The sequence below is a fragment of the Equus przewalskii genome, chromosome 1, assembly GCF_037783145.1.
Source record: "Equus przewalskii isolate Varuska chromosome 1, EquPr2, whole genome shotgun sequence".
In the NCBI taxonomy this organism is placed as follows: Eukaryota; Metazoa; Chordata; class Mammalia; order Perissodactyla; family Equidae; genus Equus; species Equus przewalskii.
The window spans coordinates 53,795,391-53,820,882 of record NC_091831.1 but is presented as its reverse complement, the minus strand read 5'-3'; the positions used below and the strand labels follow the sequence as shown (position 1 = coordinate 53,820,882).

Here is a 25,492-nt window from a genome sequence, read left to right as displayed (position 1 = left end):
AGGTGAGAGCATGTGAATAAATTCTGGGCAGTGCAGCTGAAGCAAATGTGTTGTGTTACTTCAAGGAAACACCCATAAGAATGAGCTGGCACAAGTCCTTTGCTACCGTCCTCTTTCCTCCCTCTTGATGGCTGCATAAGAGTGTGATGACTGGAATTCTTACAGCTCTGGGCCATGATGTCACAAACTAAGGATGGCTCAGCAGCCAGATAATAGAAGCCTGAGTCTTAACAATGTGGAGACACTTAACTCTGAATTTAGTTTAAATTAAAAAGTAAGGGGCTGGCCCCATAGCTCAGTGGTTAAGTTTGCACATTCCAGTTCAGTGGCCCGGGGTTCACGGGTTCAGATCCTGGGTGTGGACATGGCACCGCTTGGCAAGCCATGCTGTGGTAGGCATCCCATAAAGGAGAGGAAGATGGGCACAAATGTTAGCTCAGGGCCAGTCTTCCTCAGCAAAAAGAGGAGGACTGGCAGCAGATGTTAGCTCAGGGCTAATCTTCCTCAAAAAAAAAAGTAATAAGTCCATGTGTTACTTAAGTAACAATTACTTTGGGTTGTGTTGTCACATGTGAGTGACACTAATCCTAACTGCACAAATTCAAAGTAGAGTATAAAACCACGATCACTAAATGGAAATAAGATGGGTAGAGAGGAATCTTAACAACAACAAAAAGGTAAATATAAAATATATATATTATTAAAATGTTTATTATAGACTCAATTGCTACTTAATTTAGTTTTATATTCACTGTCATATGTTTATAAATAGAGTCTAATTGTTCTACAAAGCTTGCTATAATCGAAGAAAAAAAAAAGAAAGCCGTTTCACAATCCCTTTTCCATTTCCTGTTCCATAAAGGCAATAATTTTCAAAACTTTCCAGTAAATTCTTGTATTTTTAATCAAATATATCTAAATAGTATGCATATATTCTCTCTCTTCATCTCTATTTCTGTCTTTGTCTATCTCTCTCTCTCTTTCTTTCTGTCTCTCTTCTCTCTCTTCTTTAGTCAGATCTAATCTTTTGGCCTCTCATTTTGGAAGATGAAAGTCTGGCTGTCCTTCACCCTCACGCTCCACAAAATATCCAGACACATTTCATCTACCTAATCTATTTGTATCTTAAATTTGGTTAGATCAACATTCAATGTGCACATTAAGATGGCTATGTCAAGGCTAGTCGCATCTGAACCATGTGCTCACGCATTGTTATGATTGCTTTTCCTTTCCTCCACATTTTATTTTTCCTAGAGATGGTAATTTTCTTGTTTTATATAGTTATTTTGTTTTCTATGTACTTAATATCAATTCTACACTAATGTCCCCTCAGTGTTATAAAATTCCTCTTGATATTGTCACTCATTCTCTTCAATCAAGTCCGTGTTTTTTGATGAAATCAAAATTTTGATGAAATGAATGGAGCTTCTTGGTTTGCTGCAATCTGGCCAGGGTGCTCTGGAGACAGGTTGATCACATGCCACCTTTGGCTGTATATGTGTCATCTTACCTCTTTCTAGTGTTGGGTTCTAGTTCCAAAACTGCTTGAGTCTCTCTCTCTGGGCTATTGCAACTTTTAATGAGGACTGTTCCTCATTTGCTTCCTGAAGAAGGTGTATAAGAGATAGTTTGTCAAGATCTTGCATGTCTGAAAATGATCTTCATTCCATTTCATGTTTAATTGACTTTTTGAAAAGCGACTGGGTAAAGCATTTTAATTACAAATGAGATTCTCGTAAAAGTTTGAAAACATTTGAATTGACTTATGGCTTCCAACTTTGCTGTTGAGAAATCTGAGGCTTCTCTTTTTCTTGAATGTTTCAGTTTCCCTTTTCAGAAACTTTAGGCAGTTCTTCCTCCAGTGTTTTGAAATTTCCTGAATAAATGCCTTGTTGTGGGTCTATATTAATCCATTTTGCACGACTCTGAAATAAATCCTAGCAATTTGGAAATCATCTTTCTTAGGAAATTTCTTTCAGTTAATAGTTAGCTAATATTTGTATTTTATCACTCAGTTTAGAATTATCATTTGGAAGTAAAGCCTCCCCTATAAGTCCTCTGATTTTCTTATCTTTTCTCTTCTGTTTTCTAATTATTCTTTCGGTCTAAGGCTCTGTATTCACTTTTCTCCTTAATATTGAGCTTTTCTTTTCTTCCTTCATCTATTTAATTTCCAAGAGCTTCTTTTTTGTTTCTAGGATGGTCCTTTTTCTCCATCTTGTTACAATTTCAGGGATTCAATACCATTCTTTATCTTTTTGATGGCATTAGTGATGGTGTATTTTAAATTTTCTTCTTCCTCTATAGTCTCTTTTTCTTTCAATTGAATTTTTTCTCTCTGTCTGTTTGCATCTCTGATTTTCATTTTACATGCCTTCCTCAACTCAGCGATCTTGGCTATTCATTCATATTCAAGTTTGTATAGGCTCCTTTTGTACTGATTACCTTTATTATAGCAGGACTTGACTTGTCCATCTCGTTAAGAAACTCCCGACTTCACTATCTGTAAGTCTTTTTTAGAGGATTGGTCAGGTTCCCAAAAGGAGATTTCTGCAACCTTCTGCTTGTGGGGAGAGTGGAGAAAGATATATATATTTGGCTCCCAGCCCTCGGGATCCTAGTAAGGGAATAAAATAGTGGGATTTCAATATTTATTATTAAACTCTTATTTAAACATAAGCTTATGTCACACTAATCCAAAGAAGGACTGGGCCTTACCTTTCGGGAGCAGGGTGAACAGCACATTGTGAGGGACTGAAACTTGGAGGGCGCCATTGCTACCCAGCACAATTGCAGATTTTAAAATTTACAGATTTGCCAATAATGGTGCTTTGGAAAAGCTGATGTCCAGATACCAAGAAGATCACATATATTAGTAATTCTGAAATCACAGGAATTCATTCAAGATTAATATGACAAAGCCCTGACTTTGGACAACAAGAAAAAGCTTCAGTTTGTCAGATCAGGAATAGGATCAGGATTTAATGTGGATAGAGTGGGAAAGGGGTCTGGTTTTGGACAAATAGTGCAACTCTGAAGGTGCCAGCCTCTCCCCCCTCAGGTTCAACAAGCAGAAGAGACAACAAAATTCTCAGATTTTCTGATTCCTCTATTTCCCTTCCATATTAAGTATTGATCTTTCAACACAGAACTAAAGGTAGTTATGTGAAGGAAAGGACATTTCAGGTTAATCATCTAATTATATAAAGTGCATTTTTGGCTGCTATCTATATACTACATTTCCTTGATTCTAAAACACCTTCAGCTATAAAATACACTATTGATTTAATAATAGTTTTTAGAGAAAAACAATTTCTACTACATTACATGATTACATACTGATTGAAAGATGCATCTCAATTTCAGAAACTAAAATAGGAAAACTTTGACATCCTATCCTTGAGAAACACAGAACAAAGCTTCTACTTCTCTGCACTTGCAATTCAAGCATATCTTCAAATAGAAATTGACACATATGATTTCACCTCCATAAATAGTACTGTAAACATTGCCTCTAAGAAAGGGCGCTGTCAACTCCTCATAGAATTGGCCTGTTCAAATAAGAAGCACAGGATCTTTTGCTTGTCTAAGAACTAAAAACAACTACAGAAGCAACTTAAAGACTTTGTTCTGAGATATGCAAATGTTATTTTATTTTTTTCCAATTGGAAAATATGTAAATATATTTGTCTTGTGCTGATCTTAAATATCAGTAAATTTTTCTCCAATTGTCTCTATAATTATTCGGAAGTTTGGTATTTCAAATAAGGCACTGAATTTGGAAACATGACAAGGAGCTCTCCCAGCTGGAAGACTCTCATGCGAGGTCAGCCTTGTGCACTTATCAATGATATTAGGGTCACTGAGTGGGTGGATGGCAGGCATAAATTCATAGCTTTACAATATCATATACAGCTGAATGCATAGAAGTGTTCTATAAATACCTGCCTTGGATTTAAATATCTATCCCCAGGAAGCACTCTGAATGAAGGGGTGGAAGAAAATTCCTGAATATTATTGTTCCCATCACCATTCTTGAGTTTCTCTCTTCATTATACAGTGATGAGTATGGCAGCCACAGCCCCATTTTTAATGATTACCTGAGAAATGTGAACGCTTTAGCCATTTGCCAAATCATAGTCTATTATGGAATAAAATGAGATCTTTCTAAAAACCATCAATTCTGTTGCTTTAAATAAGCGAAGAAATCTATATGGAGCATTTTGTTTTGTTTTATCTTAATTTTCCTGAAAAAGGAGAGACTATGTGAAGCTAGGATACACGTAAAGTATTCTCTGTTTCTCTGTTCCATGCTTTAGGAACACTATCCATTAATTACACAGTAGAGTGATCAAGAGAAAATGGAATAGCAGTACCTGATCAGCATGATTTGCTTGGGTATGTCTTTCATTCTCTGGCTTTCATTGTTCAGATCCAGAGTCAGTCATTTGTTAGCAACTCATACATATCTTCAAAGGCAATGCTGAAGAAGAAAGGGGTAATATCACTCTCTGTCTCTCACTGCAATTACTTTTCTTATATGCAGCCCAGGCACAGGATGGAGTAATTACAAGATAACATGTCATTTCATAACCAACTATATCTATTTTTGCATGAATCCATTATATCTTTTTTCATTATAAGAGTTAGATGTGAAAACAATTCATTTCTTGCAGAAACCAGTGTAACTACTTTTCCTATCCACTCAGTGCTAGACTAGAAGTTATTTCAAGAGCAAACAGATGCTGGAATAGAGACTATGGAATTCATAGCAGCAGCCCCCATAATATCTGGTGCTTTCAAGAGTGCTTTTTTATAACACATATTTTTTTCCTACTATATTTTTCTCCTCACTTATTTTTGGACTCAGTCCATCATTAGTTCCATCCTCACCCTTTTTGATATGGTTTCCTTTAACAGATGCATTAATTCAAATATACATTCATTTATTCATTCAGTCAACAGCTATTTATTCCACACCTACTTTGTGCAAGACTTTGCTTTAGGCACTGAAGACACCAAAGATAAGATCCCTGCCCTCATGTATTGTATTCTGGTGGACAAAGACAGAAAATTTAAAAAATAAGATGTAATAAGATCATAGTTAGGGAAGGAGAAATACAGCTTCCAAGAAACCTGTAACAAAAGGACCTCACCTTGTCAGAGAGATAGGAAATGAAAGGATTCTTCCCTAAGGTGATAGCAGTGCTGGTCTCCTTTGCTGGTGCCTACAAGGGGACTTATTTATGTGGAAGACCCATGTCTTCTCACAGAATTACTAGTTTTGGAGAGAATCCAGACAACAGCAGGAGAGAATATCCTTTCGTGTATATTCCTGGATTCACCCAAGAACTGTTGAGTTAGAGTTCTTACATCATTATACCATTAGCTGCTTCACTCAACATAACATGGGTTACTGGTTACAATAACCCTCAGATAATGCCTATAGGTTTGTTTCAAATATTTGGTGGGATACTAATCAGAGATCTAAATTGAAAACAGCGGAAACACACTCTGGGCAATTTAAGTTGTATGTATGTAACATAAATCAATTTGGAGAGCCAGATAAACAGGCTTGGAGTCTGCACGGGCAAAAACATTGCCTCAACCCTCACTGCAGAACTGACCCAGTAAAGACATGACTGTCACCAGCAAAGATGGTCAGAAACTTCAGGCTGCACCTCCCACTCCATGACATAGACACAGGATCCCATGACGGACTTCACTGCTATTGCTGACCCAACAAATTGGATGTAGCTGCAACCTCTGCTATCACCTTCTGCCCAAAGTGAGTTCTACAAGGAACTTATTTTATCCTTCACTATCTCCCCAAATAGAATCTGGGTGTGTGGACCTGATTTTCAGACACTTGATTGCTTGTTTGTGTTTTAATTGCAAGCTAGGCTGAGAAAGTGAGGCCGGCATGTCCGCCTGTAGCATGGAAAGTAGACTGTACATTAAAAGGTGAGAATAGCCCCAAATAATGAGGGTTAGACCTGGGAAGCCAAGAAGAATGGTAAATTTCCTCTAGAGTTAACTCTTTCATCTCCCCACTACCCCATTCTTTCTACCTTTAGACTTAAAAAATATTCCAGCTAGCATGATTCAACTGTCTCGCATAATGCATGAAAATATGTTCTTATTCCTTCCCAAAAGGGTCAATTCAACAGCAATCTGTGACTGTATCTAGCTCCAAATTCAGGAACTCTCAGTGAGGTCATGACTTCACATAAGAATATAATAAGCTCTCAAGAAGAGGCTGTGATATGTGATCCAAAATATAAACGTTACAACCAACTTTTTCCAGAATGTCATATGGTTGCAATCGTACAGTACGTAGCCTTTTTTCAGATTGGCTTCTTTCACTTAGTAATACGAATTTAAGTTTCCTCCATGTCTTTTCATGGCTTGATTGCTCATTTCTTTGTCAGGAGGTGTCACAGTTTATTTATTCATTCACCTACTGAAAGACATCTTGGTTGCTTCCATGTTTTGGCAATTGTGAATAAAGCTGCAGGGCTTTGTGTTGGCATAAAATTTCAACATCTTTAATTGAATATCAAGGAAAAAAGTTGCTGGATTATGTGGTAAGGATCTGTTTACTTTTGTAAGAAACTGCCAAACTGTCTCCCATAGTGGCTATACTGTTCTGAATTCCCACCAGCAATGAATGAGAGTTCCTGTTGCTCCACATCCTCACCAGCGTTTGGTATTGTCAGTGTTTTAAATGTTGGCCATTCCACTAGGTGTGTAGCAGTATCTCATTATTATTTTAATTTGCATTTCTCTGATGACATTTTATGTGGAGCATCTTTTCATATGTTTAACTGCCATCTGTATATCTTCTTTGGTAAGGTGTCAATTAAGGCGAGTTTAGGAAACTTGGGGCCAGCCTATACATTACGTATTTTTCTAGGAGTCAAGTGGGAACATGGGATATATGAAGAATCATCTTCCCTAATATGTAACCTGGACCTAAGTGAAGGGAGCACCCTAGATATAGATTTTATAAAGAGAGTGGTTCTATCATTTTAGAATCATATCATATAACCAGAGTTAAAGGCAGCTTTTAGAATAAGTTACTCCAACTCCTCATTGAGGAAGAAAACAAATATCCCCTCTTCGCCAACTCCAGTTCATGGTCACCTTGCCTCTGCTTGACTAGCTCTAAAAACGGAAAAACTCACAGCCTCCAGAGGAAGTCCATACTATTTTTTTAAGGAAATTCTACTCGTGAGAAAGCTCTCCCTAATGCTGAACCCAAGTCTCTCTGTGTCTTAAGCTAGATTCCAAGAAATAGACTTCAAGATGGAGATTTGTGTACAGATTTACGGCAAGGTGCCCCCTAAACCAACACCTCTGGGGAAGTGCAAGAAGTAGGATTGTTTGGAGGGGGGAGTTCAATTGTGGTTGCAGAAGCCCTAAGCTGATCCTTTGTGGAGTTTGAGCTGGCCCTTTTAAGTTGCCCTGCTTTGAGTAAAGGAAGGTAGTAGAGTTCCACTCTCCCTCATCAGACAGCTCTTAGATTTCGGCTGTCCCCAGGGAGGGGACATGCTCTTGGATGAGAAGTCTCTCTTCAGCTGAGGATAATTATTAAGGAACCACCACCACTCTCAGCCGCTGAAGTGTTGCCTCACTTCTGAAGAGGCTATCTAAGCTTAATATTCATTACTACCTATAACTTCTCTCTGTTGTTCCTTGTCTGCCTTTCAGAGCCAATGAAGCTCAATTCCTCTTCCACATAGGCTAAGAATATTAGGGCACACATTTTTACCATTCACAAGTCCCTTAATTTCTCTCATTTATAATGTTTGTAATCACATACAGTCATACGCCACATAACAACATTTCAGTCAATGACGGACCACAAATGTGATGGTGATCCCATAAGATTAATACCGTATAGCCTAGTTGTAGTAGGCTATACCATCTAGATGTGTGTAAGTACTCTCTTTGATGTTCACACAGTAATGAAATCGCCTAATGGCACATTTCTTAGAACATATCCCCATGTAACATGACTGCACGGTGTATATTGACATGGTTCCTCTTAAAGTACAAAACATAGAACTGAAGGAATAACATGGATGTGTTCTCAATGCATAGTGTACAGTGAGATGACGATTATCCACATGGTTTTGGTATTTTAATTCATCCTAAAATTGCACTACTTTTTTGAAACTTTCACCACATCATTGACTAACACTAGTGATAGTCAGTGAATACCCATCAATTTTTCTCATATATTGCTATTTTCCTTTATTCCTTTGTTCTGTTCTTCTACAGATAGTTTTATTGCACCCATGAGCAGAAACTCACATATTGCCGAGAGATTCCACCTGGCATTATTTTAAAACATATAAATTTTCTAAAGATATTGTCTTATTCTCTACCCATAGTACCTATGCTAGAACAGAGTAGGTGCTCAATCAAGGTTTTTTGAATGACTAAGGGAGTTTATTTTCTAACTGACATGTAAATTTCTTTAATTAAATCTAAACTCAAATAAAAACCCTAGGAGTTCTTAGTCACATGAAATGTGGCCTTTCTATTGTTACTCGCATGCTTTCTATCAGTGATTTGATGAAATGTAATGAAGACAAGAGAGCCAGAGAGTCTCCTGATTCTGGCCTTATTTGTTTCAATTCCCTTGAACTTTCTTGTGTGTAAGAAAGCAGCTTTGTTAACAGACTCTCTTGTGATTTCGAAGAGTGATGAGAAAATTCCAAACCAACTCTTCACTTTTAATTTAATTATATTGATGGAACCTTACACGGAGGATAACACCAGCTATCAATCAACTTTACCTACTTCTGTGCTCTGGAAAAACTCATCTCAGCTCTTTTTTTTCCCACTTCTATCACTGTCTTCCTTTTGTGATTAAGCTAAGATTAACTATCTTTCCAAAGGGAAGTCAGTATTCTGTTCAAATTCATTTTTGGTGGCCAAAGCAATTGGATGCATTTTCCCCATGATGTAGCTCACCATTCACTAAGTTTTCATTTGTATTGTTCTCCTCACAATTGGAACATATTTGCGATCAATATCCTCTTTATGAGGGATGATTACTTCCTGGACCAGGGCCATCACGTAGAAAATTTCAAGGAAAAGGGATACGAAATAGTTTGCACCAGGCCAAGTCAATGGACCAGTCAATTCCTTACACTCTAATTCAGCCTGAACATCTGTTTTAATTACAACACAAAATTTGGTTATTGATGTAAACTTCACATATAATTATAACCCCATATAATTCAGAGTTATTACAGTGTGATGCTAAGAAAGGTAGGAAAGTGGCAATTGCTATTCAGGTAGTAGCCTTGTGTTTTAGAAATTCCATGTAGTCGAAGTAATTACTTGAAGTTCCTTGTAAACTAAAGCCACATTTTTCACAGCACAAAAGAAGGGCAAGAACTTAAAATTTTTCTAATAACCTATTGCTATGTGAATGTTAAATTTGATAAAATGCAAGCTTTTTTCCAACCTGAAAAAAACAATGTGCTGAGTGCTTTATTTGCAATAGTTTGTTTAAACTTATGTGTTAGGAATTATCCTCACTTTACAAATAAGGGAACTGAGACACAGTGAAGTCAAGTAAATGGTCCAAGTTCACAGAGCTGGTGAATGTATTCTCTAGATTTGAGCCCAGGAAGCCTGATGCCAAGTCCATGTTCTACTGCTTCTCTGAAGAAGGAATTCTCTGCACACTATAGATGAATGCACACCCTCTCTTGGCTAATTTTCCTCACTGTTAAAGTAAATTTATTTTTTGCTTTTTGGTTTTTTTGGGGGGTTTTTTGAGGAAGATTAGCCCTGAGCTAACATCCACGACCAATCCTCCTCTTTTTGCTAAGGAATATTGACCCTGAGCTAACATCTGTATCCATCTTCCTCCATTTTATATGTGGGATGCTGCCACAGCATGGCTTGATGTGCAGTGTGTAGGTCTGCACCCTGGATCCAAACTGGCAACCCTGGGTCACCAAAGTAGAGGGTGCAAACTTAACTGCTATACCACTGGGCCAACCCCAAAATGTTTTTATTTTATAAATTTCATAATCCACTTTTGCTTTTCTATATAGTATCACAACCCTTGGTATTAAGTCAGTCAATGTTTAACTTAATGTTGTTATCTGTCAGTATTCCACCATGGAATGATAAACTTTAATGAAATAACATATTATTTTGGAAATTCTAGTGGGTAAGCATGTTCAAAGTCTCCAGGTACAATCAGGAGTCCAATATGTGTCATCAATTTTGTAACTTTGCTGTATCACTTGATAAGTCTAGATTTTAGAATTTCAGGCCTTAAAATAAGGCAGGCAAACTAAGTACAAAACTTTCATTTCTGAATAATTGAAACTTATCATTGTACCTTTACCACAATCATCACAACCATCATCTGTGCCATTTATTGAGCACATGCTACATGATTTGCAAATATTGTCTCATTTAATCCTAGCAATTCTATGAGTGGGTGTTATCTTCAGTTGAGGGGACTGAAGTTGAGGAGGGTTAAAGTAACTCTCCCCAAATCCCACAAGTCACAAATCCCCAATCAGTCTGAAGGAGCGGGGGGAGCCTGGGTAGAACCTGGTTTATCTGACTCTGAAATTCACATACTTTCACAACAGAATGGCTCATTATAGGATTTAGACAAATAAAGTGATAGATAAATTCTCTTGACAACTGGATCAGTGTTTCTGTAAGTCAGGGTCCAGAAAGAAGACAGAAATTAGACCAGTCATATAAACAGGTAAAACCTAAATAAAGAATTATTAACTGCATATAAAGTTGCTGCTTACGTAACTGAAAGGATAAAAAGAGAAATGTAAGGTATCTTGGAGGTAGCAACTGCAGGAAGCAGCAAATACTGCTATGGTCAAGAGAACAAAAGGAGGGAACAGAGAAGAGATTGGACTTATTAAAATGTAGAAAGGAGGCCCCATATAGCTGAAACTCAGAACTCTGAAGAGAAAGCATTGCCTCCCTGGTGCTGGTTTCTATGGAGTGGGGAAAAATGAGGCTGGTTTCCAGAATGTTAAAAAAAGCCCTGCAGACTAGATTTAGTGATTGCTGCGGGAAGGATCTGTTGTTCCTGCAGTGAAGAAGCACTGCTGATGTGTGACATTCACAGAAATCCCACAGGAAACAGACAGGAAGAAGCAAGTCCCATCTCCCTCCTCCAGCCTTGCAGCTGCCTGACTGTGCTTATGAGCAGAGCCTTACCTTGAGGCAACAAGTAAAGCAGAGACGTGGAGTGAAGAACCCCAGCTCTAACCTCAGACAGCAGAGAATAGAAGGTGAGTTTGGAGCTGAAATACAACAACTTCATAACTGGTACCATGGGAAAATTAATTATGGATATCATCTGCACTCCCAGGTCTGTGGCACTTTAGAATCAGACACCCAGGTGTCTATGGGAGGAATTTTGTGCTCAAATTAGAGTGATATGGGATTTTTTTTAACTAAATTTTCCTTTTTTGCTTTTTTTCTCTACCTCTACTTTTCATCCCTCTAATACCTTAATTACATCCCTTCCCATCCTGATCTGTTACCACCTGGAATAGCAAACTACAGTTCATGAGAAGTGGGTAGTAAAGCAAAGATTCAAAAATACAAAAAGGAGAAGGGGATTGTGAAAAAATATTCTTCTACCTAGTAAATCCAGACTTTATGATTCCACAAAACAACTTGTATATTTGAGATAAAATATTAGATGACTTCTATTTTAACATTCGTAATGGAAGTTAGAGAGAAAAATGGTCCACATGCATTCGGGGACTATTCTTATACTCTCCCCAATACATGAAGTAGACAGCAAAATAAATTATTTGCGTTGTCACAATTGCATTGGTTTCATAAATATTTTATTATTAAACTCCATTTTCTCATACAATATCCCTGTTGATGAAATTATTTTTGCCTTTAACAATAGAATGTGGCAGGTATACAATGTAGGATAAATAATCAGTGTGAAATTTTATGCTTCCTTTATGAGAACTCTGCCAGAGCCAAAGCACATGGATCAAATTTGTGTCATACCCTCTAACTGATGCTGGGATATAGTTCTGAAAGCAAATATAATAAATACATATTTATTAAGTTCCTACCATGTGCCAGGATCTAAACATTGGGAATACAAAAAAGGAATAATGCAAATAGACATCTAGATATGAATGAAATTAAAGGAATTATGGAAAAATATTATGTACAACTCTCTGCCAATAGATTTTAATATCAAGTGGGAATGGAAATATTTAGGATAACATAAATGTAATTATTTAAAAGTAACTTCAAAAGCTAAATTATTATTAATCATAAAAGAATCAGAATTTGTCAAAGAATGAAACTCAAAATAGGTGGCAACAAAAAATGGTTTAACAATCATGTTCTAGTTCATTTTTAAGGTCATAGAGCCTGACTAAATTAAGAGATATAATTATATTTCATGGGAAAATAGGATAGAAATATTTAAAGCCAGCCCAAATTAACACATAAATATACCATATACCTATTTTTTATTCCAACATTGGAATAGCAATCATAGTTTCTGCTCCTTTGTCCTTCAACGTGGAGGGAATAAACATTAGTTTAACATTCTTGTTATCAATTCTCCACCTCACTTATCCGTGGAAGGAGGAGTACATTTTCTGATGAGTGAGTTTAGCCTAGGGAAATAGGCATGAAAAGCCCCCACATATTCCCTTTCTCCTTCTTTGGAATCTGTTTGCCTTAAGAGTAGGCTATCTGATATGTTTTCTGCAATAAGCTAAACAGCATACTTGCAACAAACCTTGGGGCACCTGTGGTCTTCCAGCACCACCAATGACAGGCTAGGCAAGTCTGGTTCTGGGACCTACATTTAGGAAACCCATTATTTTATAACATCTAAGTCATATCTTTCCATCTAGCCTTTAACTGTGATAAAGGTTATATTTTTAACTTTATCTGCTTAATGTGTTTTCCCTATTAGCGATAATATTTATAGAATTTCATCAAAACCCAACACTTTCTAATACCTGTTACTTTGAAGCTGAAGTTGATCTTAACATTCCTCTGGAAGAATAAATATATCAACTAAGTACCCACTAAAGTTAAGAAAAATTAAAAAGAAAGGTGAATATGGGTGCTTTTCCCCTTCAGTTATTAAAATATATCATAAAGTTCCTGTAAATAAAATGTGTTACTACCAAATGATCTGACCTGTCACATCAGGTCTCCCAGGTGGTATCCAACTCTTGAAAAATATTAGATAGAGGATGAACATTCTATATGCAATTTTCTTTTGCTTCCTTTATTAATCCCTAGGCTAACATTATAAAAGTAATTATTCTGAAGTCCACTTTTAATTGTTACCAAGAGAAGAGACAATAATGCTAGAAGAGCAAGAAGTCATTTCTTAGTTTTTTCTGAGGCCATCAAGTGAATGTAGGATATCAAAAGACTGTGCATCACGTTGTCGGAAATCATCCTTTCTTTGCCCACTGTATTCCCCAATACTATCATAAAATGAACATTTTACCTTCTGTGGTAGCAGGTCCACATTCTTAGGGCCTGAATATTTGAATTTCACTTTCCTTTAATGCTGTTTATATATGCACATATCATTTGCCTAAGTCCCAGTACGTTAGAGACTAACTGCATGTCACACGGAACCCGGTGCACTATGCTTCCAGGAGTCTTACCTTCAAAAGTTAAAGGTACAGTTGCTCTTTGAGTCCTGAAATCCACTTCAAGAAATGAACTATGAGCACAAGCCTATGTCATTGAGAAGGTTCAAGCAAGTTTACTCAAGGCAGGAATGTATTTCAGAATAGAAAATGCTGTACAATGAATCATAGGTGGTGACTAAATTGAAATACACAATTGAGGTTTCAGAATAGAGTAGAAAAAATACCCCTAGGTTATTCAACTTTTAAGAACAGGTTGTAGTATTACGTTTCCCTCACCTCATCCTTGGAATCAGGGTTGATGAGAACATGACTGAAATGTGACTAAATGTTGAAATCCTACAACTTGGTTAAATTTTGGATCTCAAGCCTAAAATTGTATGTAGCCTTTGAAAGAACAAAGAAATCCTAAAATTTTTAACATATATTCTGACATATTGTAATAATGGAGTTATATATTTAATAAAATTTGTATATATTTATAGTTCCACGCAAAATTAGCCAAAGAATAACAGAATAAATTCATACAATTCAATGGACCTACCAAGAGACAAAACGCAAGTAAACGACACTAGAGTGAATTTACTGAGGCAGATGATTATACAATATTATTCCACAGAGCTAATGTTGAAATGGATGCTTTTTCATTGGAATGTTTACTCCTCAAACACATATATTAATGGCAAGAAGAAAAAGAAAATTACCAAGCAAAATACACTTCAATATAATGACAACTCCCTAAATATCCTGATTTTATGAAGAAAAGAAATCTTATTCCTCTCTTAATCTTCTTAGTCTTCTCAAGTTGCAGTAACAAAATACCATAAACTGGGTGGTTTAAACAACAGAAATTTATTTCTCACAGTTGGGAAGTACAAGATCAAGGCACTGGCAGCTTCAGTTTCTGGGGAGAGCTCTCTTCCGGCTTGCAGATGGCTGTCGCCTTACTGTGTTTTCACGTCTTTTCTTTCCTTTCCTTTTGTTTTTTTTTGAGGAAGATTAGACCTGAGCTAACTGCTGCCAATCCTCCTCTTTTTGCTGAGGAAGACTGGCCCTGAGCTAACATCCATGCCCATCTTCCTCCGCTTTATATGTGGGACGCCTCCCACAGCATGGCTGCTGAAGCAGAACATGCACACTTAACTGCTGTGCCACTGGGCCGGCCCCTCACTTGTCTTTTCTTATAAGGGCAATAATCCCCTTTGAGGGATTCACTCTCTTGACCTAATTACCTCCCAGAGGCCCCATCACCAAATACCATCACACTGTGGGGCTAGGATTTCAACACATGAATTTTGGGGAAACACAATTTAGTCCATAGCACCCTCAGTTACTTTGCAGTTAATAAATTGTTATAATTTATATGAAAGCATATGGAAGTAAAAAAAATTGTAAATTAACATTCATATTGTATGCTGGAATAAACACTAAAGTATGAAAATTAAATAAATAATATTTTGATTTATTATAAATCTGGGATTTTTTAACTCAAAACTTTCTAGCGATATAGCTACCCATATTCAGGAAATTACTGAGAAAGAGAATTTTTCCTAACTAAAATCTCAAAATGCATTTTTAAATTAAAAAAATATATGACTCTATTATAGATTTATTTTCAGTGTCAGAACTGGTCTTTTATTTCCATTCCATGCACACACATCAGTTACTCCAAGCCATACTTGGAAAACACAAACCTTTAAGAATCCTTTAAAACACTATATACACCTGTAACTACAACAGCTCTCCGTTAGTTTTTCTAAATACATCCTCTTCCTGTCTCCTACCCTTTTCTGTTATGATAAGACCTATTAGTTAATCCAATTCTGTATAATGCAGTGATATTTTCCTTTCTGCATCTTACCAAGCCAGAAATCTAGCTGTTTCCCAAGAAAAATCTTCTTGGGAAAAACTGGAAAGAATTGTGAAGTCCCAGAGAAGCTGCTAAGGGGAAACTCTCCACGTGTTGATGGCATCTCTGTCCACACATGGAGCCGATGCTCTCTGTCCTTTGTTAGAAGACCAATAGAGAACATCATTGTGGCAGAGGTGGCTAGTTGCTTTCCCAATATCCATTCTCTGCCTCTTCATGAGTCAAAAAATCTAGATTTTATTGTAGGTGAAGGATCAGGATCTTTTTTTAATTTTACTTTTTTTCTCTAATCCTGTGCGGGTCACTTCCTTTGTAAAATATAGTTAATATGTTGTGCGACTTTCAAATTCCAATCAAGTTTCTGATCACTTGCTCTCAATTTCTCTATTTACCTCTTCACAGAAGAAAAACCAACATGTTATGTACCAGTGTTCATCCAGGGAGCATACTTTAAGTAGTACTGTATTACACAATTCCATGTCCTAACCTCTTACAGTTAGTTGTAATCAATGAAGTATAAGGGAAGTTATAAGGTGGGACTTCAAAGAAATTTCCTTAAAAGGAGTATAGACAACTTGCATGTGCTCTTCTTGCCCTCCCCCTTTCCCACTTCCTGCCTGCAATGTAGGCCTGATGGCCAGACTTCCATTGCACCATTGTGCTAGGGAAGAGAAGCTAAGTATAGTGGATGAGTAAGATAGAAGGAGCCTGAGGCTCTGAAAAGACTGTGAAACTCTCATATGTATTCTAGATTCCTAGACACTGAACTCTGTGAGAGGTTTCCAACTTCTACCCTGTTCAGGCCGCTGTTGTTTCTAATATTTGTCACTAGCTGCAAAACATTATTTCTATTTCATATTGACCACTGCTTCAGTCCTGGTGGTCTAGTAGTTAAGATTTGGCACTCTCACCACCAGCCCCAGGTTTGTTTCCTGGTCAGGGAGCCACACCACCCATCTGTTGGTTGTCATATTGTGGCAGCTGTGTGTTGCTGAAAGCTATGCCATCGGTATCTCAAATACCAGCAGGGTCACCCATGGTGGACAGATTCCAGCGCACTAGGGAGAAAATTTCTGAAAAAATTGGCCATGAAAACCCTATAAATTGCAGTAGGGCATTGTCTGATATAGCACCAGAAGGTGAGAGGGTTGGCGCAGAAGAATGGGTGCCATTCCACTCTGTTGTACACATGGTCACTAGGAGTCGAAATTGACTCAATGGCACCAACAACAAATTGACACCTACACTTTAGCAATCTGGAAGATAAAGCAAAATGAGACTAGAAATTCCTCTTGAAGAGAATAGAAAATTTAGAGCAATTCACTGAAGCTCCAAACCCAGATTAAAAGGCCTGAGGGTTTCATCAAGCTGATTAATTAACAAGTCAGAGCAGTGAGGAGTGTTGACTACTCCCACACTCCTCATGTGGGCTAAGTAACGGGAAGCAGAGGTATTCGCCTTTCTATTAAATAATTGGTTCTGTAACTGAAGAGATAAGGAAGAACTATAGAAAGCCACACACATTCCAGGAGAAAAACAACCAGAAAAGCCATCTAGATAGCATCCCCTATCCCATAATCCACCTATAGGATACAAAACACAAAAAAGATAGATGGTTAGGACAACTCAAATGTAAAGATTAGCAGTTAGCCTTGAATCACCAAACGTTTCAAGAAAACCAATTCCTTGAAAGAAAGGTACCTAATCAATACAGAAACCAAACCCAAGAAAAATATTTTATGAGCAAATAGAACTTGAAAATTAGAAAAATATAATTAAATCTATATATTCAAGAGAATATCACATTAAAAAAAGTAACTAGAAATCATGAGATTTTTAAATGTAATTTAAAATTAACTGAACTTTCAGTAAAGTATCCTTTCACTTATTTAACAAATATTTCTTGAGCTTCTACTTCTCAGTTCCAGGTCCTGTTTCAGGTCATCTGTTATAATTGGGAACAAGACAGCACAGAGCTTGGTTTGTACTGTTTGTATAACTTTATTTCATGTGGTGGAGACACAATGAATAAAAGATGTCTCTGCCACTGTCTTTTCTTTGAAAACCACTTTAGAAAAAATAAAGAGAAAAGAAAAATACACAGAGAAGGAAACTGAATCTTCAATAAAACTAGGAAATAGAAACAAACATAAAGCAACATCTATGAGAAAAGGCTGTCTAATGCAGGAAAATTGGACCTGGTTAATGGAGATGTTCGAGAGCAGACCTATGCCTTGCAAGGTTTCAGGAAATACACATTTGTCAAAAGTAGATAGTACTTTCCACAAAAACAAACCCATCATCCCAGGAGGTATAGGTGAGCGTTTCCTATCAGCATGCCTCTGGGCCCACTTGAAATCTTGAAATGGGAGAGAAAATGGGATAAAAGTGAAAATATAATATGCTATCTTTGCAAGAAGCAGGCCATTAGAGTGATAGCTCAAAGAGGAAAAGTAAGTGGGAATCAGTTCTTAGTATATTATCTTAGTTACATGAACACCTCTTGCTACATCCAGTGGTCTGTTCTTGATCTTCATTTTGCTGGGCATTTCGACTGCATTTGAGAAAACAGACTAATCATTCGCTGTTGAAATCCTTTCTTCCTTTGGCTCTGGAACATCAAACAGCCTTCATTTCAATCCCACTTCATTTCAATCCCACTTCATTTGTAACTCCTTCTGAGCTATCTCCTCCCTTCCTCTCCCTAGTTCCTAAATATTGGATTGCCATGTGCCTAATCCATAATTCTTTTATTTTGTCTATTGATACTCCTCCCTAAGTGATGTCCTCTATTCCTACAATTAGTGCTATGTATGTGCTGATAACTCCAAAGTTTATCTGCAGCCCTCGCATCTCCCCAAGAATTTGATTAATAATGTACTCCCTGCTTAACGAGTCTACTTGACCGTCCAACAATCAGTTAAAATTAAGCATGACCAATGTCCAAAAATGAATTCCTAATTCTCAATCTTTTCAATACGCACATATCCCTTAGGAAAAAACCCAGAAAGAAGTAAGGTAAAAATAAAATGTCCCACTGATTCATACAATTGCTCAGGATAAAAACATAGCTGTCATTCCTGAGTACAATCTATCTTCCATATTCTTACCAATAAGCAAAGGTAGAAGATTAAAATAAGATGAGCCCAGAACAAGTTGTGCTGCTAGAAAACAAATGTGTGATTTAAATAAAAAAGGATGGCAGCTTGTTCAGGAGTCGACCTGAAGGAGTTCATAAAGGGCAAAGCTTGAACAATTTGATCAACGAAATAAATACTGATGATATTGGATTTGAACTCATAGTTCCATCTATGGATGCCAAAATTAGGTGGAAGTTTGAAGAAAAATATGAGTTGAATAGCCTCAAACTATTTCCCCTAAGATATATTTCTTTACTACAAAGGTTAATTTAGTAATTTATAGTCAAGGAACTCAGCAGACACCATCACAACCAACTAGTCAAGTTTTATATCCCAAGGAATAAGAATATCATATCAACCTCACAAACTCTTTGATAAGATGCACTGAGAAGGATGAAAATTGGTTTTTGTGATATTCTTGTCAAAACGGCGCAAATTCATCTCATTCCAATCATGAGAAAATATCAGATAAATCCAAACTGAAAGACAGTCTATAAAATAATGGGTAATTCTTCAAAAGTTTCTAGATCGTGAAAGAAAAGGAAAGATTGAGGAACTACTTATTGAAACTTGGGGAACACTAAGGAGATATAAAAAATAAATGCAACATTACACACCTATCAGAATGTACAAAATCCAGAATACTGACAACACCAAATGCTGGCAAGGACGTGGAGCAACAGGAACTCTCATTTATTGCTGGTGGGAATGCAAAACGCTACAGCCACTTTGGAAAAAAGTTTGGCAATTTCTTACAAAACTGAACATACTCTTATCATACGATCCAGCAATCATGCTCCTTAGTGTTTACTCAAATGAACTGAAAATATCTCCGTGCAGATGTTTATAGCAACTATATTCATAATTTCCAAAACATGGAAGTAACCAAGATGTCCTTCAGTACTTAAATGGACTAATAAATTGTAGTACATCCAGACAATGGAATGCTATTTAGCATTAAAGAGACATGAGCTATCAAACTATGAAAAGATATGGAAGAAGTTTAAATACATATTATTCAGTGAAAGAAGCCAATCTGAAAAAATTACATAATGTGTGAGTCCAATATGACATTACAGAACAGGCAAAACCATGGAGATGGTAAAGAGATTAGTGGTTGCCAGAAGTTAAGGGGGAAATAGAAATGAATAGCCAGAGCGTACAGGATTATTAGGGCAGTAAAGCTACTCTGTACAATACATCATTATACATTTGTCAAAACCCAAAGAATAGACCAGGAGTGAACCCTAATGTAAACTATGGACTTTGGGTGATAACAATGTGTCAGCGTAGGTTCATGGATTGTAACAAATGTACCACTCTAATGTGAGATGTTGATGATGGGGGAGGTTATGCACATGTGGGGACAGGGGGCATATGAGAACTTTGTACTTTCCACAGAATTTTGTGGTGAACCTAAAACTACGCTAAAAAATAAAATTTACTAATTAAAAAAAAACTAAATGCAACACAGTATCCTAGATAGGCTTCTGGAACAGAAAAAGGACATTAGTGGAAAAAATGGTAAAATTTGAATAAGAAACGTTAATTTTCTGGTTTGACTATATTACGTTATGTATGATGTTAACAGAAGTGGATGCTGGGTGAGTAGTAAACAAACACTCTCCGTATAACATTTGCAACCTTTCTAAAAGTTTAAAATTAGTTCAAAACAAGAGTTTTGCCAAAACACGGACAAACTGGTATGGAAAATTTGTAAGATCTGTGAAGAACTGAAATCTACACTTTTTAACATTAAATTTCTCTGCGACTTGTTTTAAAGATAAAATTATCTGATGAAAGAATTAAAAATTACCATGTATGATACCTTTGTTTTCTGACTCCTTATGGGCTCTCATTTTTCATCTCATGGTGGAGGATGACATAGAAACCAGGGCAGAGTCTTAATTCCTTCTGGGTAGGAAATGGACCAGAGTTCAAATAAGGACCAGTCATATTTCTTCCTGCAATTGCAACTCTTCATTCTCGTTCTGAAAAGAGAGACTAAGAAAGTGGACTTTTTGCTTGAGCTTGAAATGAGAAAAGGAATTGGAATCCTGAAACCCCTCTGCTCTTCCATCCAAACTCCTGTTAACCAGCCCCTCTGCTAAGAAAAGGGCTCGGATATGGAGTAGAAAGAAGTTTAAGGAAAAGCTAAAGGATTTTTAAAAAATAATAGTGTATATCTAAATTCAATAGTGAAAGTGAATTGAATAAATATTCTTTTAGGGAACATCCATTGCTAACCATTTTGTCAATCCATTTTTTCGAAAAAACAAATCCTAGAAAGGAAGTTGACAGTTATTTTCTACATATTTTTACACACATATGTGGAATTTTTGAAAACATCAAGTATAAAGAGTACTAGATTCCAAAGAGAGTTCAAAAGAAAATCGCAAAATATATATATATTTAAATCCAAAGCTAATCAGTCCAATAGTCTTTATGACAACAGAAGTTATTAATGCCATGGGAGAATATAAAACTATCTAGAAAGAGTATATAGAATAATAAAGGGAGTTGACTTAGAAAAACACTTCTGCTGTATCAATGGTAAACTGACATGTCATTATTTATGAAATCACAAGTGGACAGGGACAATGAACAGACTCATCATGATTCAAAGACAAAAATACCCCAAATTCAGTTTTTTTCAAATTCTTCTCTCAAGCTTCTCTCCTGGGATATAAAAAAGAAAATCCTTCTTCTTTTACCAAATCCTTTCCCATTCTAGATGATGCGGATGGAAAACAGCCGCCAGAGTAAGAGGCAGTTTCGCTATTTGCCTGCTTGCTAGAGAAGAAATTCCCTTAGAGACCCATGTAATTGCATTTGCCACGAAAATAGGTGTTGCGGAACTTTTCATGTATAAACAGTGCAAGTTGAAACAGTGTTCAAGAGTAAAATTTAGACCTATCAATTTGAAGATTCTTTCTTGAAGAAGTGGTCCAATCTATACTTTTGCATTTAGTAAAACACTGCTTGAAGTGGAAATCAATTCCTGAGTTAATTTAAACTTAAAGCTGTCTAAGTACCCTGGAGTCTCAGAGCTCCTTAAAGCATTTTGTGACAAGATTCCATTAGGGACAAAAATATACTTATGAAACTCAAAGGTTACATATTGAATTTATATATATCATATAATAGAGCATACTCTGCACATAATATAGTGATGTGAATAAAATTTAGCAGGCTTTCCTAATGATTTCACATCAGTCAGCTATTTGATTCAAGAAATGAAGTATTAGCAATTTACTGCAAGCTGCCAGGATGGTTGTCAGCCTCACTATTTCTAGTTTCATCCTCTCTCCCCTCAGAGGTTTCCACACTCTTAAAATTCTATTTTCCAAATACAAACCCAATTTTTAAAAAACGTATAAAGAAATATATAAATAGCAACCAACGATCATTTTGGTAGTGTTCCCCCACTCCTAGCCTCCCATAAAAGAGAGTTTGTTACAAGCTTTAGGGGAAGTTTTTGAAATCAAGGAGAGAACGTGCCAGTCCTCAGGAGGAAGTAGAGCTTGAAACTAGCAAGTGTCTGGGTCTCTCTCTCTGCTTCGGGGTCATTTAACTTCACTTCCATCTACGTTTCTGATTCATGGGTTCTCCAATGGTCCAAACCCAGCTTCTTTATATTCCCAATACTTACTGAGGTGTCTGACAGTATTCTCTATTTTCTGAGCCCCAGTTTCATATTCCTAGAGAGAAGATCCAATTTTTTTACATTAGCTCAATTCCTTAACCCAGAGAGAGGATTCTGAGGGGCACACAGGATCACAAAGGCCCACTCCTAAAAAATAAAGGAGGGAGAAACACTATTTATCTAACTCAACATCAGTACAAAAGACAAAACAGAACTGGGGAGCAATATTTTGAATTAATGTACATGCCAAAACAAAGCATCAACAAATTAAGTCCAACAATACATGTAAAAGAAACAGATAAGACATCGTGTCCAACTGGGGTTTATCTCAGGAATGCAAAGCTGTTTTGACATTTAGAAGCCATGAGTGAAATTTACTATACTAACAGAATAAGGAAAAAATTACACAATCATCTCAATAGATGGGAAAAAAGCCCTTGGTAAAATTTAACAGTCATTGACTATTTTTTTAAAAAGTCTTAGCAAGTTAGAAATACATCTGCGATATGATAAAGAGTATCTATGAAAAACATATTGCTAGAGTTATACATAATGGCAAAATATTGACAATTTCCCTCTAAGAGAATGGAGCATGGATGTCTGATCTCACTTCTTTCATTTAATGTTAGGTTGATGGCCCTATCTAATGCAATTAGGTAACAAAAAATAAAATAAAAATTATAAAGATTGAAAAGAAAGAAATTAAATGACTTGTGGTTGATAATTTTATGTATCAATTTGACTGGGCCATAGCATCCAGATATTAATCAAATATTATTCTGTATATTTCTGTGAAACTGCTTTTCTGGATAAGATTAAGGTTTGAATTGGCGGACTCTGAGTACAGCAAATTGCTCTTTATAATGTGAGTGGGCCTCATCAAATCAGTTGAAGGCTTTAATGGAACGAACAGTGACCTCTCCTGAGCAAGGAGGAATTCTGCTAGCAGACTGATTTTGGACTTCAGCTGCAAATCTTCCCGGAGTCTCCAGCCTGCTGGCCTACCTCATCCGATTTTGAACTTGTCGTGTCTACATAATCATGTGAGCCAATTCCTTAAAACAAATCTCCCTCTCTCTATGTATAGTAGCCCGCCACCCTTATCCACAGGGATACTTTCCAAGACCACCACTGGATGCCTGAAACCAGAGATAGTACTGAACCCTAGGTATACTATGATTTTTTCCTATATATACATACCTATGATAGTTTAATGTATAAATTAGGCACAGTAAGAGATTAACAATAACAACGTAATAAAATAGAACAACTATAACAATAGACTGTAATAAAAGTTACCACAGTCCTTAGAAACCTCAGCATGTGATTTTTTTTCTTTCCTTATTAAGCTGAGAATTTTCCCCTAAAGGAAGCGCTTTACACTTCTCTTTGGCATATCTGAATTGCCAGCATCACCACTCTTGCACTTTGGGGCCATTATTAAGTAAAATAAGGGTTACTTCAACACAAGCACTGGGATACCGTGACAGTCAATCTGATAAACGAGATGGCTACTAAGTGACTAAGGAGCAGGCAGCATATATAGTGTGGATACACTGCGCACAAGAATGATTCCTGTCCTGGGCAGGAAAGAGCAGGACAACCCGAGATTTCATTACGCTACTCAGAACAGCCCAATTTAAAACCTATGAATTATTTCTGGAATTTTCTATTTAATATTTTCAGACTGTGGTTGACTTTGGGTCCCTGAAATCACAGAAAGTGAAACCGCAGATAAGGGGGGACTATTGAAAATACACATCTTGTTGGTTCTGTTTCTCTGGAGAACTGTCAGTAATACATGTACTCACACAAGAGAAATAAAAACCTGTCTCAAACAAGCTACACAAAGTGCTTTTTAGTAACTTTATTAAAAAGAATCCCGAGTTGGAAACAATCCGTAACTCCATTAAACTAGAAACAATCCATAACTCCATCAACAGGGGATAGATAATTAAATTGTAATATAATTATGCAAATACAATACTTCTCTGCAATAAATAGGAACTAACTACAGATATATGAGACTACATGGATGAATTTCAAAAAGATTATATTGAATAAAAGAATCCAGACGCGAAAGAGTACATTCTGTAGATCCTATTTCATGAAGTTCAAGAAGAGGGAAAAGTAATTTGTGGTGATTGAAATGAGAACAGTGGCTGTCTGTGGGGGCAGGGAGGAGGTTGGTAGGAGGAACAAGGAACAAGGGGATTTCTGGTGATGGAAATATTCGATATCTTCACTGGGGAATTTTATAAGATTTGTGCATTTTACAGTACGAAGCTTTACTTCATTCAAATAAACAAACAAATAAAGATACATGTAAATAAATAAATACATAATATGGGAGTGGGGTGAAATTTGAAAGAACATGGTCTGTTCTGGGAAGATCTCACTAAGAAAGTGACTTTTGACGAAGACTTAACGGGGGAGAGTCAGTGAGCCACGAGGCTGTCTGGGGAAAGTGTTCTGGTAGAGAGAACAAGAACAAATATCCCAAGGCGGGAACATGCCTGGCGTGTGGGAGAAAGAACAAGGAGACTGGTGTGACCTTGGAGCAGCTAGTGCACAGGTCACATAAGCCCTTGGGGGCTGTTTTTAGGACTTTGCTTTTATTCTGAGTTTTATGGCAAGGCCCTGCAGTGTGTAGTGGAGGCCTCACATTACTGCACTTACAGAACAAAAGATTGCTTTAGAAAGCCCCTTCTCCTTTAGAAAGATTCCTTTTCCTGTGGCATATAGAAAATTAAACAAGAAGTTGTAAATTTGATTATAATTTCAAGGCTAAGCTCTATCAAGTCCAACCTCCATTATAACAGCATTCGTATACTCAGCAAGTATAAAATGGAAACAATTAAAAATATTACTGTAATTTTGCAATCCAGTTACCATTCTTAATATTTCCAAACAATGTCATGTGAAAAGAATGTAATCTTATATTAAAACCCTTACATGCCAAGATGGTAAACAACATAGAAACTTATTTTCTAAATTGCAAAATCCTGAGAAACACAAATGAGATTTGAATCTATGCAGTTGCCTTTTACATACAGGTGCAAGTGTTTGACCACTATACAGAGCAAAGAAAAGTTTGAATTCTTAATATGACTCATTAGTCTTCTCATTTATATAATGAGTTTTTCCAGAAATTCTCAGAAAA

The 25,492-nt window shown here is 36.6% G+C and overlaps 2 long non-coding RNA genes across 2 annotated transcripts in view; one reads left to right on the top strand and one right to left on the bottom strand.

The window, feature by feature from the left end:
- Positions 1-1,284: 1,284 nt before the first annotated feature.
- LOC139074174 (uncharacterized) lies at positions 1,285-4,503 on the bottom strand. The gene is made up of 3 exons (XR_011523708.1): positions 4,377-4,503; positions 2,719-2,881; positions 1,285-2,617 (listed from the first exon to the last, which is right to left on the bottom strand). It is a non-coding gene; the product is annotated as an uncharacterized lncRNA (long non-coding RNA).
- Positions 4,504-10,959: 6,456 nt separating this feature from the next.
- Positions 10,960-25,492, top strand: part of LOC139074169 (uncharacterized) — a 73,366-nt gene continuing 58,833 nt past the window's right edge. The window contains exon 1 of the long non-coding RNA XR_011523703.1: positions 10,960-11,303. This is a non-coding gene — a long non-coding RNA (uncharacterized lncRNA). The remainder of the gene's footprint in view (positions 11,304-25,492) is intronic.